This window comes from Pholis gunnellus (assembly GCF_910591455.1).
Source record: "Pholis gunnellus genome assembly, chromosome: 12".
NCBI lineage: Eukaryota > Metazoa > Chordata > Actinopteri > Perciformes > Pholidae > Pholis > Pholis gunnellus.
This window is the reverse complement of record NC_136539.1, coordinates 7,905,074-7,927,174: the sequence shown is the minus strand read 5'-3', so window position 1 is coordinate 7,927,174 and position 22,101 is coordinate 7,905,074. Positions and strand designations below refer to the sequence as shown.

At 41.2% G+C, this 22,101-nt stretch overlaps 1 protein-coding gene across 2 annotated transcripts in view; it reads right to left on the bottom strand.

Moving 5' to 3' along the window:
* Window positions 1-14,382, bottom strand: part of gulp1a (GULP PTB domain containing engulfment adaptor 1a) — a 70,014-nt gene extending 55,632 nt beyond the window's left edge. Inside the window, exon 1 of one of the 2 annotated variants that reach the window (XM_079170631.1) lies at window positions 14,244-14,382. The gene's annotated coding sequence lies outside the window, so the exon portion shown is untranslated. The remainder of the gene's footprint in view (window positions 1-14,243) is intronic. The other variant, XM_079170634.1, reaches the window with a different exon arrangement.
* Window positions 14,383-22,101: the final 7,719 nt, after the last annotated feature.

Genomic DNA, 22,101 nt, shown 5'->3' with positions numbered 1-22,101 from the left:
GAACTTCATCTTTTTAGTGAAGAAAATAAATGGTTTTGGGGCCACAAAATAAAAAGAAGAAGATATTGGATATTTCAGACTGTAAAGTGTTTCATTTCTTGCACTTTATAAACCCAATATGAATAGCAGAGTAGATTAGAGTCCGGGGAAAGCACACTTTGCATTTCACATCAGAGGGAGAAATCTTTTTTTTTTCATCATTTGTAGTTTGAGGTAATGATTTAGTAGAAATACACAATATATTTCTTGTTTATTTTTCACATTTTTGTGTGTGCACACTTCTTTATGCAACGCACAATGAATGCAGCCTGAGCTCAACAACACGTATTCGTAGGCTGGAAGGGGGTGCACACAGGCAAAGTGATTAGCATCCATCACTGTCTGTTCCTCTGTGACAGCGAAAGGGCCGTGACAAGATGAAGGAGGCACAATCAGGGGCTACAGCAAAAGGCGCGGCGGGAAGAAAAGAAGCCCGGGGAGGGGAGAGGATGAGCTTTACCCCGCTGGAACAAATGATAAAGTTGGGACATCGGATTTTGAAAGGTCAAGATAAGGGCAAAAAGAAAAGAAAAGGTGTGCTTTGTGAAGGTGACAGAGGTCCCAATACCCGTTGTGTGCGTGTGCGAGAACGTTAGAGAAGAATGGCTACAATACAACTTTAAGAGACTGAGTTATCTAAAAACATGCAGATGCAAATGGAGGGTATTTGCAGAGCGTGACCATTCCCTCATATTTTTGAGAGACGTCTCCTTTGGTCACGCTAGTGTGACGAAAGTCCTCAGCTAAGTGTCGGGAATTTTGTGACTTCTAATTTTCCTCATGACAAGGGAAGTTTTCGAAGCAGTGTTTTGGGTTTGATGTCAGACTATTATAAAAAAGACAACGCTGCAGGATACTCTGCCAGTATGTAATCCAAAATCATCAAATCACACATTGGCAGCTATTCTTTTACATACTGTATATTTGATGTGTTTTTGTTCCAGCACGTGTCTTTATACTTAGTTGAGTCCTCTTTGATGTGAGACAGTCTTCTGTTTCCCGTCAAGTGACCCGTATGTCTTTTCTCCACCACGTGTCAGAAGGTGTCTTTACTCTCAACCGTATTTGGTTGGTAGCTGAATGTATTTTCAACAAAATGCTGTCGACACCCGGGATTTAAATAATGAAATGATTCATTTGTTTTTACTCTTTTAAGTCATATACATTTTCCCGTCTTGCTATGAAGAGGAAAAACATTTTGTTTACACGGCGAACTGAAACTTGCCAGGATGAAAGTCAACAGTAAAACAAATAGACAAAATATTAATCATACTGGTGTCAAAAACACGATGCAGGGCCCTCTAACAGGCCCATCCAATGGAGAAAACGGGATGCTGGGCCCTTTAAAATGCACTTTCAATGGAAAAAAATGTGATGCAGGAAACTGCGCATGGGGAGGGCCAAGACTGGCCACCTAATGAGTGTAAAAGTATTTTGGGTACATTAGGAAACTGTGGCGGTACGAAATAGTGTTTCAAATTAGTTAGCCTCCAAAAGTCTGACTGCCCGTGATGAGAAAACAAAAATGGAGTACAAGGGACAGTTGACAGGTTCTAGTTGTTTTTGAGAGTGATTTGTGAGGTTTTTGATGTAAAAGATAAACAAATCCTGAAGGAAAAGTCAAATGTTTACTTTTCCTTCGGTATACTCTAAAATACAAAATTCTGTGATTATTAGAATTGCACAAACTGCGGTCAAAACTGGTATCAGGAGGCGACCTCCGCGTCTGAAACGTGAGGCCAATGTGGTAGAGCCTTAAACTTGCATTCTTTCTAATGGCCATCAGGGGGCGACTCCTCTGGTTGCAAAAACAAGTCTGATTGTATAGAAGTCTATGAGAAAATGACCCGACTTCTCACTTGATTCATTACCTCAGTAATCGCTACAGCTTCAAGTACTCTTCAATACAGCATGATGTCCATTTAGTAAATTATAGATTGTAAAGCCCTGTGAGGCAAGTTTGCAATTTCTGATATAATATTTAAATGGTATCGACTTGACTATCCTGCCGGTCTTGCATCAAAAGTCCCTGAGAAGTCACCCTCCGGGTCTGTATCTCAGCTCCTGCACAAAGAGCTAACCCCGGCTGCTGTGAGTTCTGCAATTACACACTGGATTTCCTCACTGGCCTCATTTCTTGGCCATGCTGCCAGACGAGCTTTTCCAAGCAACCACCAACCAAGCTGCTGAGTGGGATAAAGCGACGAAACGGCTGACAGGAGACTGAAAACAATTGCAGTATGCTGTGACAGTGCGACATCGAAAACATCCACAACGGAACTCTTTCCAAGTGTAATGTCAAAGGTGCAATTTGTAGTGAAGAGCACACTGAGAATCATCACCTCTCTCTGCAGCTTCTCTCGGCTCTACAGAGCTTTAGAGTGTCTTTAAGCTCTTTGTTTTAGTTAAACGGCCTCCAAATTTACTGTTTTGGCTCATTCACTGCAGATTCAGCAGTACAATAAACACAGAGCAGCAGAAAAACAAAGTAAGCGACTATAGCTGGAGGACACGGTGATGGAAATGGCGGAAATGGAGCATTTAAAAAGCTTGATATTTCCTTAAAAAGAGAGACCAACAGAGCTAACAGTGGAGGGAATATTACACATAGAATTCTGCTTCTGTAGATGTTTGTTAAGTGATGTGTTAAGGCTGGAGGATATGACCAAACATGTTATAACAATGTTTTATTTTGTAACCACATTTGTATTAGTTTACACATTTTCCCCCATTATGTATGGCGATCAAATAACTGAAATATTGGGTTGACGTCGCACAAATACAGCCATCTACTAAGGTAATCACATATGCATTATCAATGTACATATATTTACATTCTCATAGTGACATGGGGGGAAAAACAAATGGTGCTGTTTGCAGTTTTAAGAGTATTGTCCTTAGGAATTATGGTTTTTAATAAGTGTCGGGTTGTTGAGGATTGAGCACATATGTACAGTGTATACAACACTTTTGTCGGCTATCTCACTGCTGCACGCTACTTTTGAGACGTCTGCCGATCAAGTTGGCTAACTTCGGGTTTAGCACGATGCTAACATGAATGGGGTTGAAATAATTGAATCTTGCAGCTCTTCTAGACTCTCCAAGTATTGACCAAATTGATCAAATGCTGATCGTGAAACAAGTCATCTCACAAAAGGGGCTTTTTTAGTAGATTTGTGCTTGTTGGCTTCAGAAACATGCAAGATTACGTAGCCTGACAGCAGATGAGGAAAAGGCGGGTCTGCCCAGAGATGCATGACACGGGTTATTATCGGTAATTGGTTTTCAAATCTCTTGACGTTATATCTTTCTTTGAACAAACCACAATAATGTTGGAGAAGCGACTTAGCTGAGGCAGCCAAGTATATGCCACGGTGATAAAGAAGCTTTATGTTGTAGTCAACTCAGAGCGCAAACAACAGCAACAATGAAATCCTGACTGTGTTAGCGCGGGGAGGCGGCATCGTAACGAGCCCGAATAAATCTAATTAGCTTTAAAGTGAATGATCTTTATGGGGGAAGCTTGCAGGCTGATAGTGTAGAAGAAAAATAAATAATGTACTTGAGAAGGATAAGTATTTATTCCGCAGACTGCAGCCTTGGCAAAACATCTACAACACATAAATAGGCATTCAGGCCTGCAAGGATGAGATATGCCGTATACTCAGAGAATGAACAGAGAAATCAGCCTCACAACTAAAGTGCTAAACAATAGCAATAAAACACACATAACTCCTGCCAATTCATTACCAGGAGGAGGATAATGCAGTCATGCTGTCTCAACCGGATAAAAAAGAAGAAAAAAAAAAGCCAGCTGCGGAGCACTGAAGCCTGCCCCTGGAAAATAATGGTACTCATCAAGAAATAAAAGAGCCATAAAAAGCGGTGGGTTCTCTTCGCCCACAACAGGACGACTTCTTGAATTAACCGGGGACGCCTCGGACGGTCGTGTGCCATTGATTTCTTTGGAAGGTGTTGGATCCAGACGACACGTGCCATAAAGCGTCGGCCCGAATTGGAACACCAGCGCCGACGGTGTTAAGTCTGTCTGATTTGGTCGGAAGCCATCAGCGCTCACCAGTAACGAGACCAAACAAGAGGCGCGTTGGTGGGAACGGTTGTGACAAATCTCGACATGGTTGAGGATGATGTTTGCATAAAATGCATTATGCTCCCGTCACTTACAGATCTCCGTCTATAGCCGGCTCACTGTGGCGGCATCTTCTTACATTTTGATATGCAGATCTGTAGTATCATAGCATATTTGGACATATGAGGAACTGAGAAACGTACATGTCCACCCAGTTCCACAATAATTTATGATAAATAAAGAGATGTGCAGCTTTGTAAATGTGACAAACACAATATCTAAATGTTCTAAAATTGAACATTTTTCTTTTAACATTTGTTATTCATCAGTATTCTTTCCCACCCCCCGTTTTTCGCCTCCAGGTTAGGACTATTGGATCTGTCAGCACTTTGCCGTTGTCAGCACTGTTAGCCGCAAGTCAGCGGCTCAGCCGACGCCATGTTGAGAGCAGCGTGGAGGCAATAAAATATGCTCGGAATTTAAAATCATCTATAGCACCATTCAAAGTAAAATATTTCAGTTTTCATGAACACAAAATGATGACTGGTGTGTTAACTGCATGCCATATTAATCAGAGCACTAAAAAGCCAAAGTTCCTTCTGAGTTACCACATGGCATTTTACAAGAGTATTCAAAAAGAGCATTTTGGGGGGATTACGTGGACAGTTTTTTTCAACATGAGTAGCCTTAAAAGGTATGTAAAGTTATATAATGTAGCAGTACTTTATATTAAAGTACACACTGCTGGTATTAGGATATGCAAAGGGACCGCACAAAGACAACTATTACACTCTAATAGCGATCTCTTTGTGCGATCTCCTTTCTTTGATGTGGTTTCAATGACTTGCATGGCAGTGCGTTTGATTCCAGCCAGTAGCAAGCGTTTTCACTGAATGTTTGATCAAAGTGGGAGAGTGAAAATCGGCTTTCTTGTCTGAGTGGAGAGCTTATTCTGCACTACAGTGTGGGTGAGCCATGAGTCAAATAAGCTGCCACAGGGTCTTGAGTGCGCACAGAGCTGCAGGAATACAAATGTTCTCCCGGGCGAACAACATGCGTTACCCCGTGGATATGGATTTGGACTTTTGGGAATTTGGGTTTCCACAACACATTAAAAGGTCATCTCTCCTTTGACGCTGAGGAGCTCGCTGCCAAGAGAAGATATGAACGATACGAAAAGCATTACAAAAACGCAAAGCGACTTCGCATTCGGTCCACGTCTTCTGTGTCTAGCGAACGTTAGCGCCTCTATCAAATGTTGATAGCTACGAGCGCTAATTGTTCGAAAGCCGTGTTTCTCAGCCCATTAGCTTATCCCTTACAAAAAGGCGGAGGCCACATTCATCAGGAAATTAGATTGCAGAGAGACTTTCTTTAATCAGAATGTATAACGTTATTCGTGCCTAAACTAAGCCAAGCACTCCTCATTGGCATTCTGCGCTGACCCAGCCTTCAATGGCACGAAAAACATGCTCAAGTCACAGGTTTCTTCTTGTTAGATTTAAAACATTACACTGCGTTAACACAAGCACCCATTCTTCAAAACACACAGTGGAATGAAACACTACAAGGGAGCATATTAATAGCTAAACGTCTGCAAATGTGTGAATCGTGTCGGGGTTTTTCAGGGCCATTTCAGCTTTTACAAATGCCTTTTCGATGAATTCAGACAGGAAGGGTGGGAAAGTGTAACAGAGGGAGACAGGAACAGCATGCAGTGCAGCACGCAGAGCCGCATTAAATCAAATCAGACGTTGTGATTTGCCTCGAATCAGAGGAGGTCTGGAGTCACAGTATGAAAGCAATAATGTAATGAGGCTGATGGGAGCTCTTTCTCATCAGCTCGCCTGCTTCGTTTACCTCGGTTATCGGCTCCCCTCGTCTCAGGTTGTGATTTAGATCCATGTGACCTATCCCGGGAAGACGTTTCCATCCGAATGTCAACGGGCAACAGATGGTTATGAATGCAGAAAGTGCCTCATATGTTCATCTACAAATGGAACTCAAATACCGCTGCAACAAACTTTCTAGTGACATTTTTGTTTAATCGTCCGAAACCTAACTATCCTCGTTGTTGTGTACTTTAACGGCCGTCACTTTTAGTTCTACAAACTTGTGGTGGACGTTTTTCATTATCTTATGGCAATTTACTTGTACAATTAGAGGAGAAAATAATCAGCGGGGCAGTAATCAAACCTTGGAATGTATTTATTTTTGATTATTTTAATCGTTGTTTATTAATTCTCCGGCTGAAATAGCATCATCTACGTAATCAGAGTATGCTAGCCATAATAAATGATTTTATCACTTTGGTTTGAAAAAATGAAAATGATTGCAACCGTCTTTCGACAGATAAAAGAAAAACTATATGCCAATGCTGATATATTTGCAATGAGTTTATATCAATAGCTATAAAAGCACTTAACAATATTAGTACATTATGTTACAAGAGATGTTATTACTGCACGCAATAGTGCAATACAAGTTAAAACTGCAGGCAATATAACTGCTGTTCTACCCCAATGGAGTTTATTCCTTATGACACTGTATATTTGACGTGCATATTTCACTAGATTGTGTTGTGAAAGGCTCCAGACTGATGAAGTTTACCTCCCTGTGTCACTGGGCATAATTCAGAAATATTAGAACAGTAAAAATCACACAGGTTTGCCAGCAAGCCACACTTACACAGAGGCCTTGCTCAAACAACTTACAAATGGAAAGGCGTAGCATCCTTTTGTAGAAGCACAGATTATTTAATATATACGGACTGTACGGTTACATGCAGTGTGTTAAATAATCACTAAGAGCTATGGACACAAATTAGTCCCCGACATTACAAAGTACTACCAATGAAACGGAAGCTTTCTATTGCACGAGCGAGCGCATACATCTGTGTGTCAGATATACAAGACCACAACAATTCATAACATATCCTGATATTGGGAGAAATATTGCATGACGAGTTGTCACAGAAGTGAGGCGGTAAGTGCTGAGCCTGTATGAAGCCCTTAAGGCACAACTAGAGTACGGGACTGTTTTTTTTACAGAGAAGCCATTTCCATTCTGGTCTGTAATGTGGAATACGAGGAGCAGGGCCAATATTATGGTTCATCTATCACGCTGAAAGTTTTCATTAGGGCCGGAACCTTGTTGCTTTCACTTATTTGGCTGATTTATTTACCCTTGACTCATTCGGATTTTTAAAAGGGAAGCGGGTCCACCCGCTATAAAGAATAAATGAAAATGTGTCCAGACAAGAAAAAGTCTACAATATCGTCTTGGTTCTTTTTGTTGTTGTTTTGTTTATTTGATCAAATCCCATTATGTTAGTGGACATAGTTATATTACATCAACCTCTACTGCTCTACTGCTACTGCACAGAAGCAATGTAGCTTCCTACAGACTCCAATACAAGCGTGTCCGCAACATCAATTCTGACCTGGTAAGTCCAGTCAGTGGTGGATCCATCCCAAAAACAACATACCAACTAAAGACTATACTGATCTATCCTGAGTTCTAAACTTACATTTGACTTTATTTGGTCGATAAAATTTCAGTTGCAATTTTCCATAGTGACATCATCATATTGCTTGTTTTGTGTCAACGAATGGTCGAAGAACCTGTTACATGAACAGAGAAAGGCAGCAACTCTTTAACATTTAGAAGCTTGTTTTAGTGAATCTACAATCGGAATTTCTTGTGCAACCCTGTTAACCAATGACAAATAAAAAACGGACAACTTGTAAAACCTTGTTAACCAAGAATGCTTGGCAATTACAGTTGCCAATTCATTTTCTATTGATCAGCAGAGCAATTAATAAACAGGGATGAACCAATCTCATACACCGGACTGGAATTAGCCTCGACACTGACCTACTTAAAGGAAAATGATAGCATTATAATGATGTTTACATGGTGTTTACATGTAATCTTGGGAAATATTGTTTTTCACGAGAAACTTGAAGTGGATCAAGGATTAATAATGTGTCAAACCCAGTATGACATGGGATACATGGGATTCATTGTTTTGGTTTTGTACCATGGTATTGAACTAGGTAATGAGATTCGAGGGATTACTGGAATTGATATTCATTGGTATTGGTATCGACAACTGAATTTCAATGTTTAAGGGATAGTATGGTTAGCCTTTATGTTAATGACCCACGGGTCTAAAGGAGGGCAATAAACACAAGTATTAAGATCACGTTATACAGCTATAACTGCACATTGTATTGCGGGTTTAATTGAAATATAGCTGAAGCTACCGTCTACCTTCTGGGTTATCTATGCGGGCCTTTTAAAATAATTTATGCATTAAAAAGTGTCATAAAAAGTGTTATTTCCATCTCAAACATCAAAGCACTGAGTGTCAAATATACCTTTTCAAGTGCCTGGGACTTCAGTATTCATTTATTTTTCTCTTTGCGCATTTTAATATTCTTCCAGAATGACACATCATATGAACATAATGGAAAAAAAAAGATCCATTAGCACTAGAAAATAAGATTTTTTACAATATGGGGGCGGCGTGGCTCAGGAGTAAGCGCAGTTGTTTAATAATTGTAAGCTTCGCGGTTTGATCCCCGGCTCCCCCAGAGAGCGTGTCCCAAGTGTCCTTGAGCAAGGCACTGCGAACACTCTAACCTACTCCTGATGAACAGGTTGGCCAATCAGCGTATGAACCAAAGGTTTGAACGGGTAGGCGTGTGCTGTAAAGCGCTTTGAGCGGTCGGTAGACTGGAACAGCGCTATATACGAACCGGTTTCATCCAGGGCCAGAAGAAAGGACACGAGTACATAAACCCAAGTTTACCTCAGCCGTCTCATTATGCAGAAGCTCGTGATTAATTGAGATGCCAAGCGGACTAATTAAATCACAGAGACGGTGAGAACAAAGGCTTTGACATTTGTGGGAGTCGACACCTTCGCCCTGCAAGACACAAATATCAATTGTCTTTGACTGAGGCAAAAAACACTGGTGTGTTTTTTTAGCCCACACGAGGGATTCGATTTCGACACGGACGCGATAACGTTGGGGAAAATTGAGCCGGTAATAAGCGGCCGCGTAGTCATCCAGCTCAAATTTGATTCCCGAGGTGTAAGAGCCTGCTGTAGTCTCTTGATGTTTCCGACTGACCGACAACAAACGGCTCTAGGTGGAAAGATGAACTTGTTGTTGACAGAGTTTTTTTCCGGTGACAGTGAGGAATGGCGAGCACGGAGCAGATCGGTGATGGTGTTATCAGTCACTGTGTGATCTCGCACGGAGAAGATGAGGTGCGACGGACCTTCTGAAGGCCGGCGGCGAGTGGCACACATGAGTGATGTCAACATTAGAGCGGCAACACGGTCGCTTTTCCTAACTAACTCGGTCATTTCTAGGATGTGATAGTCAATATGGGCGCGCCATATTATATATATATATACTGCACAGAATTAGCAAGAGCACCGCCCAAGATGATTGTGATTGGTTTAAAAAAATACAAACAAGCCAAAGCAGGTTTTTTTCTCCCCTCTTAACCAGAATGATAATTCCACTATCGACTTATCATACGAATGACCCCGTTGTGTTTGCTTACATCTGAACGTCTCCAACACGATGCCAGAATGAACAGCGGGGATTCCCCTACCGCTATAAGACTTGGGCACCGCGCCGAAGCGGTTATTTTTAAGCCGAATGAAGAGAAGAAAAAAAATACTACGGCGAGACACGGGGGATTTTTTTTGCTGTCATTTCTGGTCGCGCTGCATCTGTCCCCTCGTCTGCTCTGCGTGGGCGGGGGGGGCACATTGCTGAGACATCTCTTCCACACACACACACACACACACACACACACACACACACACAGCTATAAGGAACTAGGTGAAGAGAAGATGACATCGATACTAATAGGTGTTTTTCCCAGACGGCCTTTGAACAGCCAGAAAGATTGGAAGAATAAGCCGCACTCCACAGCTTCGGTGTGGGACCCACTTTTTCTTTTTTGGTTGTCTGGTTGTATTTATCCATCTCTCTCTATATATATATATATATATATATATATATATATATATATATATATATATAAAATGTCTTCACATTCCAATTCCTGAATATCTTTAAGACTTAAAAAAGGTATTAAAAAGTGTGTACATAGATGATTATTCTATTATATCATCATTATATAAGTGGCATTAAAATGGTGTTTAAATTACAATAATATTGTTTATCTCCATTATTTTTGGGACATTATATATCGTCTGACTAAAGTAGTTATATTGACAGGTCTAGGTATGACTATATATTTACTGTTATCAAGTCAAAGAGCAGGTGTGACTGATAGGGCTCACGATTCTATTCCGGTTCAGAGCGCTACGATGCGATTATAAAGATCTGCTATTTTTAAAACACTGCATATTTGTAATGATTCATCATTTTAAAAAAAAAGATGAATTTACTTCCATTATCTTTTATTAATTTAATATTAGTAACACATAGAAGAGACGTGTCGACTGGAGGGTTACACTTCCAAGCACTGCAAAGAGAACCGACAAAAAAACAAATACAATTGGGCCTGCAGCGGCATCCTCGTAGTAAAAACACAGAGTTCAGCATGTTGTGAGTCATGTGACATTACAAGGTGCCCTTATTCACTAATAAAACATAAAACGAGCATTCAGCTCTCACACAAAAACAACACAAAAACAATACGTACAGGGATAAATTGCGCGGTTACGGTGAAACGAGACTCTTCGGCAACTTTTGCAAATCCTCGGCCAAAACAAGTTGCACTCAACTTGGTGACTCGCTTCGCCCTTCCCTAGTTGGCCGGAAGAAGAAGAAGCTAAATGCTTCCATAAATTAGCTTTTAAGCCAGGGGGTGCCGGTCAGATTGTAACAATATTCAGCTGCTCAAGCTCAGCCTCACCAAAACTCCGCTGGTATTTAGCCGAGCTTAGAACGCAAACAAGACGCACGTGCATTACGTCTGTTGCAATCAGGGAATCACAGAATCACAACGCTGAGAACTGAGGTCTAAATTTCAGATTGAGTTTTCTGCATCGAGTCATAAATGCATAATGCATCTAAGAATGGATTAATTTTCCCCCCGATAGCGTTTACAGATCAGCACCAGTTGCTGATCTGTAGACGCGGTATACTTATAGACAAGAGGACCACACACATTTAGAGGTTTAGGTCAGTTTAACACATGCTGGCAAGCCAAACGAAGAAACAATCACCTTCAATGTTAGCAGGGCTATGAACTAACACTCATCAAATATTCTGTCCATTCATTTTCCAATTTACTAAATAATTGTTTCTAAAAAAAAATGGTGAAGCGGTTTACAAATGTTGAGATAGCTTTAAAAATGTCCACCTAAACAATAACAGATGACAAAGAAATGCAGCGAATCCTCCAGCTAATTATCCTCCGATCCTACATTTTTTGTTGAATTATCTACGACGACAATAAAGGCTTTTTGTTTTCTTCTTCTTCTTTTTTTCTCTTCCTATTCCTGTCGATCGACTAATGGATCAGTCGACTGCCTATTTCTGCAGTAAATGTTAAGCTGTTGAGCTCTGCGAACGAGCAGCATGGCGCTACAACGCGGGGCAGAACGCCACGTGTTCAGTGAGTGAGGCTACGCCGCTCGAGCCCTCATCGAGTTCCTCCATCTGACAGCGAGACGTGTCAGGATGTGTGCGATTCAGCTCAGCGGGGGGGATTGATTGGGTTAAATCCTGCTCCAGGTAACTTAACGCCGGTGTCTGTCTGTCTGTGTTTGCCAGTGTTAAATGCAATCTCCCGATATATTCAACCCTCTGAACCTGTTGCATGTTAAGCCGACACCCCCCCTTGTGTTGATTCTATTATGTCTGAACACACAGGTGTCACAAACATACGACTGAAATCACAACCTATTACGTTTTTTTTGCTGCTGAGGAATCCAATCAGAATGGAGAGTGATCATGCTGATTGTGCATTAATGAGTACATGGTTACAGTACAAACAGGCGCGTGACCAAGATGTAAAGAATTGTCGGCGTAAAAAAAAAAAGGCTCCCTCCACATGGCGACTCTACACATCCTGTTTACATCATCCGAAGCATATTTTCGTTTCACAAGAAAAAAAAGGCAAACAATGGGGCGACAAAAAAAGGAAAAAGATTTAATTTGCGTGTCTGTTTATACTATGAGGCACAGGATGTCTCAAAATGGCTCTTTAATCCCCTGCTGTAACGCTCACACTCCATCCATTCACATGCAGACATTGTAGAGTGAGTTGAAAACCTTTGGACATGAGGGTCCTAGACCTAAAATGTGACACGGCGAATGATGGCTGAAAACAACAACATATGACAAAAGCCTGCGTGCACATCTGTTATTTCAAATCCGTCCTGTGAAACCTGAATATGTACTGTTTGTATTAATGAAATTCTCCATCAACAGTGAATTACAGACATTTTTCAAGAGATTTTTCTTCTTCTTTTTTTTTACAGTTTCTTAAGCATTCCCAGCAATTCATAATCACCACTATTTTGGACACTATTCAGCTCTCAAACGCATCAGGAAGTACATTGTAGTTTGAATGCAACTGGCTTGTGTTGAAGCTGAGTAAGACTTTTTCATTACATCCACATGAGCTTTATTCAACTCTTGCTTGGAATCAGATTTGCAAGATCACCTTGCTCTACGACTGGGACTATGGAGGGTAAAAAAAAAAAAAAAAAACACTGTCCTGAATTGCAATTAGTCGTAGCCTCAAGGCTCATTCATGCTCATATTCACAGCATAAATCATGAGCCACTTGGAGAGCAGCAACTCAATTACTGCTGCCGGCGGCTGCAAAACATCCAGAGCTTGTTCAACGCATGTTACCCCCCCATCAATCTGTTAAAAACAAAAAAAAAGGCGCACGGCAGATTGACAATGTGTGAAACAATGGTTATTGCTGACTTCAACAAGTCTCCCAAAGACGTCTCTTTCACAACCAGAAAACGGTGACTCCTCAGCCATGAAATGAGAACCCTGGAACAGAAAACCAGAAGTGCCACACAGTCAGACGCTTATCCGTCATCAAAGCAAATGGGTTTGTGTATCCATTACTTAAGTTATTAATAGCTCACAGCAAGACAATGGCAACAGCAATTCACAAAGCCATTGCCGGGTTCCTATTGAAAACAGTCGTGTCGGCGGGATGTCTGACAAGTGAGGATGAAAGGTAGATGTCATTGAATAGATCCTTGTTCATCCTGAAGGCTGAGAGTCCCCCCTGTCTCGATATCCCCTCCCCTCTGACAATAATAACAGCAATGCTCTCAACATCCCAAAGCCTCAGTACACACACACACACACACACACACACACACACACACACACACACACACACACACACACACACACACACACAGCAAATATGAGCAAAACCCTTGAAATAGTGCCTCAGAAGATATTTTACATTAGCTCCCAACCTGAGAATAGATGTGTTTGAGGTACAGCAGCTTAACCTGAGTCGTTTATATTTAGATAATGACACCGTAAGAAGTAAACATTTATTATCGATTATACCTCCATCATCATCATCATCATCATCATCAACTACGACGACTGACACAACATATCTACCCGGCACTGTACATACAAATGTCAGCGCCACTGGTTTCGCTACGAAAACTGTCAAAGAGGGTCAAAGCGAGTGGCTGACACGCAGATATTTTGCCGTGTTTTTGCTTCAAAGTGACAACTAGTAAAATACAATAATAATAATAATAAAGCACGAAAGAGAGGCTAAACTCGACGCTAGCTCAGAATCCACCTTGCACTGGACTTGCGCAACAAAGTTTCCCGTTAGGTCCGGTGCGTGCATTCATTACGGAAACACTAAAGTGTAGCACATTCCTTGACTGAATACAAAGCTGAAAACACATGCCAAGTAGTCCACGGGAACAATGTCAAACTTCCGACTTATTTTGACGGCACAGGACAACGTCTCGCGGGGGGCGAACGTGTGCACCGATACACGAGAGATTGTCGAGAAACTCGACCGCTAAAGTCCGAAACAGCAGTGAGGGAATCTCAGTTCTCATAGCCAAGGAGGGGGACAAAACAAAAGAGACCGCCTGTACTTACACCGAAACAAGAAGAGGTCCGAAAAAGTCCCGTAGTAGAAAATAAAAAAAAGCCCACGGTGCTCGGCGCTCCACGGTCTGAGCTCCACATCCAGCAGTCTCATTCCCTCCTCTCTCTCCTCCTCAGACCTCGGCTCCTCTACCGCTGCTGGATAACTTCGCTGACGTCAACGAGCACTCGGTCTCAACCGGCGGAGCTCTTTGGTCGCAACTTGAATAATACATGGGAAGGAGGGGGAAGACGCGACCGGAAAGAATCGGCGAGGCAGGCACCACATTCAAATACGAGGCTTGCCCTTTCACGACAATATTCATTAACAGAAAGAGAAGAAGAAGAAGGGGAAACAAATGTTCCTCAGCTCTGAAAATGTGAATAGAGTGGATACAATGTCTGAATAAAACATTTGAAAAGTAGCTACACACCAAGTAGCTGCACGTATGCCTCGCTGGGGAAAGTTATGAGGCGGCTGCTTTGCTTCAGGAGGTGCTCGGGGTTTCTGCACTAGTATTTGGGTATGAAAATGTCAAAGAATGGACACTTCACCAAAAGCAAAAATAGTGGCACAAACGGCCAGCAAAGTTAAACACAGCGTCAAGTCTAAAGTTTATCAGGACTGCCTAGTAGCTGGATTTGGTCCATTAAGAAGTGCTAGCTAGTCGTTAGTCTAATCTTTGCTGTAATTGGACGCAGTAATTGAGACCAATTGCTTAATTAACGTTAGCTGGTGTAATGCTAGCCGGCTAACAAAGGTAAGCCCACATTTCTTATCCCAAACCTTAAGCTAATAGACTACTGATACTGATTTAGCTTTTCCAAATTGTATTAATAGACAAATTAAGCGGCAGTAAAGTTAGTTCATTAAAGAAATTATAAATAAGATATTATCTTTGTGTGTGTGTGTGTGTTTGTTTTATGGGGTTTCCAAAATAAAAGGAAAGTTTCTAGGGACCCCAAAGCAAAGTAGCCTTCCCATTTTTCTCAACTTTGATACAGTTCGGTGGACTGCTTCCTAAATCCAACCTTCGAGTTTAGGAGCTGAGGCGTAAGAAGGCCTCTAGTAGCCATCTTTACTGCGGCGAAAGCTATTGCATGTGACAGAAAGTGTATAGCCCAGTCATGCGGAATGCCAAAATAGCACTAAAGGGGTTGTGAATAATTGTTGTGTTCAAATTAATAAATGTGTTAAAAGCATTCTGCAGCATTTCAAATATTCTGGTCCAATAGTCAAGTAATTGAGGAGATAGCCCAAATCGACCGGGGGAGCCCTTCCATCTGGATGTAAGCATAATCGAGATTATGACATTTTCTTTTGCTGATCTGGCAGTGGTGTAATACATTTCAAATTAGATCTTGCATCGAGTTAAACCATTGCGCACCACAGAGGAGTGTGTTCCCATTTTGTATATGCTCTTCTGGTGCCAAGTTCCTCTCTCCAAACAAGACTTGAACTGTGAGTTCCCCAACCACCAGAGTTAAATACATTGTGTGTTATGGAAATGATATGTCTGTTATGGTTCAAAATCTTTAAGGGAAGCTCAGGCGGAAACACGGCTACCAGAGGCATTGTCTGGAAGCCACAATGCCCCTACTGTGTAATTTGCTAATCAGTTTTTTTGAGTCTCGGTGTAGAATTTGAAAGACAATGCAAAGGTATTAATAAATGACACTGTGGCAGACAGCTGCTTTAGCTGCTCCAACATGGCCTTGTGTGGTTCACCCTATGGATTCATTTTCTCGGAAGATATGTGAAGTGTATGTTTAAATGTCGTATCCTCTTAGAGGGATCTGACTTGCACTTTCGAACTTCACGAATAAAATCTTTCGAAAGGGGCGTGACTGTTAGTATCTGACTTTACTGGCAGCAAGTGGGACGCTCTGGAATGATGACTATAAGCTGTCTTGTTTTATTTGCTCTCGGCTCATTAAACCCCAGTCTGTCCGTCTTGCTCTCTGTGATCACCTACTGTGTCTTAGTTAATACAGGCATTCGTATTTTCATATGTCCCCGTTTCTGTTGCCAGACAATGGAACAAGTACCGGTGAATTATTACTATCAGTGCCGATCAAATTATTTTCTGTGATGCCATCGTACATGATGTATATACAGGTAAATGACGAGAGCCGTGTCTTTTTTTTACTTTACTACCACACATCAGCTGACTTTGTCTGGTCTATGTCGTTTTGCAAAGGTTCAGTGTTCCCTATTCTCTAAGGCTGCAATTCACCCACACAATCTTTGTTTTTGTCGACTGTGGTCCAAAATGGAGAGAGAAAAAAATGGAGGCAAACTCTTTGTTTTGACAACTGGAACTCCTAACTCATGACACCACAAAAAGTCGAGCAACTGGTGGAGTCAGCTTCAGCAATTATATTGGTCCTCTGCAGATTGTAGTGCTGTGTGGTTTTAGTCATGCTGTTAATATTTATGATGCAAACCTAACTGATGTGCTGAAGAGCGAGTAGACTCGGTGGTACGCGGTTTTCACTTCATCTCTGGTTACTTCTATGTTATTATTTTATGGTCAAATTGTTTTATCGAATCATACTGTGTTAACTGAAGCATGGGGCATCTCTAAAGGTCACTAAAATCTCCAAAAGAGGCTGTGCCTATATCTGCCAGTGATTTAGCATACCCGACTAAAACACCATATATATTACTACTTTATTGCTTACTTTATTACTTGATTTATGTCAGAATAATGCAGTAGGGAGAATACTTGATAATGAAAATAATCAATAATTCCAGGCCTTGAGGAAAGCAAAAAGACAACTCCCCACAAGGATAAGTGACACGTCACATCACTGTGAATTATAAATAAATCTTAAGGATTCAAAAGAGAATCAAAACAAATTCCAAATTGTTCAGTCACTGTATCCACAATGGCAGAGATAGTGGCTTTTGCATATGTTGGCTCTTGTTTAAAGCTTTTGCCAGAAAATTAAGTTAATTTCATGGCATCCCCAGTCGGGTTTATATACTTCACAGAGGATTATAGAGCCTGACCTCAAAAGGAGCGAGCAGACAGTCGCCTACAGATGACTTTCCCTCATCTACGGTTTGCTAAAAATGTATCAATATCACAGGAGAATCACCCCCAGGTGCTGTCACAGTATTTACAGTCTGTCCCGCTCTGGCCAACTTCAGAGTCTGTTTTGATGACATTGCAGATACAGCATGTGCCTTGGCTTCCACATTTCAGGCTATAGGGCCGACACCGTTTCCCACAATGATGGATTAAACTGTCCTTGATGATACATAATATGAATATTTGAATTATAATATTTGAATTTTGTAGATAACTTTCCCTCAGTAACAAGCACTCCTATCTGTTATTATCCCCCCTGTCTGCAGGTCCTCCCTTCAGCTGCACAGTCTGGATTTAATCCCCAGTGATAACACAAATCAATCTGCTAGACATTGCATTTGTATACTAATTTGTTTTGTGAAATATTTTTTATCGGAAACTTAATTGCTTGGATTATAGCCAGTGGCAACATTTTTTTTCCGGTTAAATTGGGTTTCAGCAACAAAAAATGATTAAAAACACATTATTGAGCCACACTGCTGCTGAAAACGCCACACTGCTGCTGAAAACAGTCTCCAACAAATGTGCTATGTATTACTGTTGTCATAGCATTTGCTAACAGTTACAGTGCCCAGTTGTCCTGAAAGTTTTCCCCAAAAACAATGTATATACTCTCAATCATCACTTATGACCCACAAGAAGTGACCCTGCCCTCTGCCTGTATTTCCTTATTTGCTCTGTTTGGTACCTTTCTATAAAAACATAGCGATCAGGTGCCAGATTGTAGGGATGCATCCAAGAGGAATTAACGACTTGCTGACAAAGCTTGATCCAAAGCGAGAGTGAATCTGGGGTAGGCTTTTACGTGATGAAGCACTGTGACCCGCGTTGAGACGGGGAGTAGGGGCCAACTTTGAATGTTGCCTTTAAAAACTGCAACCGACAAATCCGACTTATTGCATTCTCTCCACTGGCCAGCAGGGGGCGACTCCTCTGGTTGCAAAAAGAAGTCAGATTGTATGGAAGTCAATGAGCACATGACACTACTTCTCACTTGATTTATGACCTCAGTAAACATTGTAAATGTGAGTTCATGCTCTCAAGGCTTCTTTAATACATTGTGCTGTTCATTTAGTAAATTCTGGTCCCATTTAGAGTAAAACAGACCATAAAGTGTAGTATGCTTTAGGGCGGGCTTACTGTGATTGGCTACCAGAGCCGTATTCGGTGTCTCTACATCACTTTTCCGCATTACGAATATGCTTACTTGTGTTCAGTGGTTGCAAAAAGTCAAGATGGCGGCCGCCATAATCCAAGATGGAGACGGACAAATCTTCGAACTCGAGGCTTCATAACGTTAGTCAACAAACCAACGGGTGATGTCACGATGACTACGTCCACTTCTTACATCGAGTCTATGACTCTGACACAGCAAGAACATTTAGCAACTGGGCATTTATTTTTATTAAAACATAAATTTCATCTTTTTGTTAAGTCACGTAAAAAACTAATTCAGGCTCCATTTTTATTTTCTCATAATGCTTTTGGTGTTGCCAATTAGAATTATATAAAGGACATTTCTGGGAGACTGCGTTGGATAACAAGCTTTAGACCTTCTTGAGTGCCTTTGATCAAGAAACAAAAGGAAACTTCTTTGAAGATAGAGGGTATTCTCAAAAAAGCAAATGAACAACAAAATCATTATATATATATACATAAGTGGCTCTTTATAAGCATGTTCAAAGTATATTTGTCTGACTGAAATGAAAAATCAAACCTCCTTTGTTGCCTGTTACAGTATATTCCTGGAACAAATCCCAGAGGAGAGGCAAATACACCAAAAAAACGTTAGGTATGTAAATTAAAGATCCAGTTCATTTGGCAGGTTGCACTTGCGGCCATGTTATTTACTGCTGTAGATATACTGATGCTGGGAAAAAAAAGAAGAAAAAAGCTGCTGATTTGCAGGGCAAAGCCACAAACAGCCTCATCCAATTTCTCCCAATTTACTGTTCTTTCCGTCAGCCAGCTTCCCTGTTTCACAGTGCATGGAACAGAGAAAATATGCTTTTTCAAAGGGCTCCCTGCATTAGAGATGCTGTCTCCTCTGAATAATGTCAGAGCCTGCTGATTCCAACTGCGCGCCGTACCCTGCTGCTTGATTGTTTTTGACATGTTTTAGTGTATAGTCAGCACCACAGCTATTTTCAGGTCGTTTATTAAAGATTCACACCGTCTCCACAAAGCAGATTCGTTCTTAACTAGAAAGAGAATAGGTTTTTCCAGTTGCACTGAAGGTCTTGCTTCATGAGCTATACCTCTATTTCATTCTGTCATTTGCAATCCCATTCTCGGTCCATAACAGGGTTCTCTTTTCAGAAAATACCCATCATCAACAAATCTATCCGTTTCCCTCTGGTGATGAGATGAGGCTGCACAGCTAAAGGCAGATCTATATATCCACCATCATTGCACTTTCTACAATATCAGATACTGAAACTTCAGTGGCAATTTGACTGCTTTAATTCTATAGTGCAGGCTCTATTTCTGTCTCTTTGTAAAATTAGCTTGATTTATTTACTATTTTTCAATTTTCTTTTGTTTTCAAACGTCAACACATTCGCACTCCTAACTCGTCAAATATCGGCATATGGTCAGTGCCCCTTTGTGTCGGATATCGCACCCTATGTAGTGTCTAGTGTTAGTTGCTGTGTGTCGAGAGGGGTTGTCAATTAACGCTCGTTACAGGATTGGCATCCTTTCAAAATAAACTTCCTTTTTCACAGGAAGTTAGGTTTAGGCAACAGAACCACTTGTTAAGGCGTAGGCAACAACAGTGGCTGATTTGAACTTATCTGACAAACAATCTCTCGTGACCACCGAGTGACAAACGACTTATGTGAACAGCGAATCACGGGACTATACTAACGAGTCAAGTGACTTGACGTGAATGTGGCACATGCTAAAAAACGTTTCACACAGGCCTCGTAAAAGAAAGTCCTGTGTTCGTTCGTATGAAAGATACTCTATAAAAGAGACGCTGCAGAACACGCAACGGTTTGAAATGGTAATCACTTCCTGTCTCCTAAGTGGGCGTGGCCATGATGTTTTGCCCCCCTCCTGTCCCTTTGGACATGTTAACTTTGTGTGTATGAATGAAAGCAGCATTCATATTAAATTGTTATATTTGCTCAATGTATTTATATTATCTTTTGCTAACATTGAATATTTGCACAGCTTAGCATTACGAAAAATGTGTAAGCTAGGCTCTTCGCGAACATAATTGGGAATCGTCCCTGCGAAAAATGACACTTCAGTGTCAGAATGCTACGTTGAAAGACTTGTGGCTTGTGAAAAATGGGTCCACGGAGTGAAAACAATCGGTCATAACGTGTGTTCACGTTCACCTCTCCCATTGGAGTTAATAAGCTCCAGGACAAAGTCCTTCTCCCATTATAACACAGTCGTAGGGCGGCTTTCCGTACAATAGCCATGCAGTATAAGCAGTCACATACGACACAGACATATGTGGTGTTAACCCTTTAAAAAAATGTGAAACAAAGAATTGAATTATTGTGCTGTATAATCTTCTTTCTAAAGTGATTGCGTAGAGATACACCATGTCCACTCATTCTCTCATTTTAATGCACAGGGTATTTCAAACTCAGCTGTCCTGTGATCTGCCGCTGCAATAATTGGATTTGAAATCCATGCAGTGGCATTGTGAGCTGGGGGCTGCTTCAAACGTAGAGCGCTACACCCCGTACACCCAATCTCATGTGAAGATGAGAGTATTGATGTCACATGAAGCGGGCCATCAAAGAGCTGTGATTTGGCCGTCTTTATCCTGCTTTGCGCGATGTTATTGGCAAAAGAATTCACCATGATTACATGCATTGTCATGCCTTATACTCGCATCAATTGCTCCTTCCTCTCTCCTCCCTCACTAGGTGTTCAGGATCCAGGCAGAAGGGTGAGTCTGAGGGCACATCTTAAATTAGTATATTACCATCTTAAGATATGGTAATTAATCAAATGTGACATCATTGCAAAAAAAAAAAGAAGTCATATGCCATGTTTGGAATTGACATCGTGCCGTCTTTCCAAGACACCTTTGCTCTGTGAAGCAGGCTGCAGGCTAGGTTTCACCCTGCGTTGTACAATTTGCTGATCGGAGTTGTTATTAATATTAGAGCCGGTAATATTATTCTCCTTATACAGCGAGACTAGAGCAGAGCTGCAATGCCCAAGCCTGGTGGCAAGAGCCTAATAGCTTCAGCGGGAGAAGAAACGGCAGCTCATCAATTATTGAAGAATGGTGAGTTACAACACAGTGGCAGCGGCAAAACAGAATACTGAGGAGATTTGATGGAAGCAAGTCACTAAATCAAGATAAACAACATCATAAAACTCTCTATTCAGCTCGCAGGCTTCTCACATTTGTGTCACAATCAGTCTAATCGGGTGAACGTGTCGCAATGCCATCACGGGGTTAAGTCATCGTCATTATCAGCTATTTTCACTTCTGTTTTTTTCTCTAAGGGTTGAACTGAATCCAACTGAAATGGGCATGTTTTTTACGAGACCAGTAAGACTGAAAAAAAGGCGTGTTGAGGCTGTGTGAGGTGAGGGAGGTGCAGCACCAACCCGGTCTCATTTATATAGAACTCATTTGTAACAGCAAATAGGTTTTGAAGGGAACGTAAAGCAGACCGGATTACGTTTCCTATTAACATGATGGGCAAATGTGTTCAACATGTCATAACAATGTTGATGCTGAATGTATCACTTAAATGTTTATTTAACCAAGTATTTCATTTGCGCCCCCCACC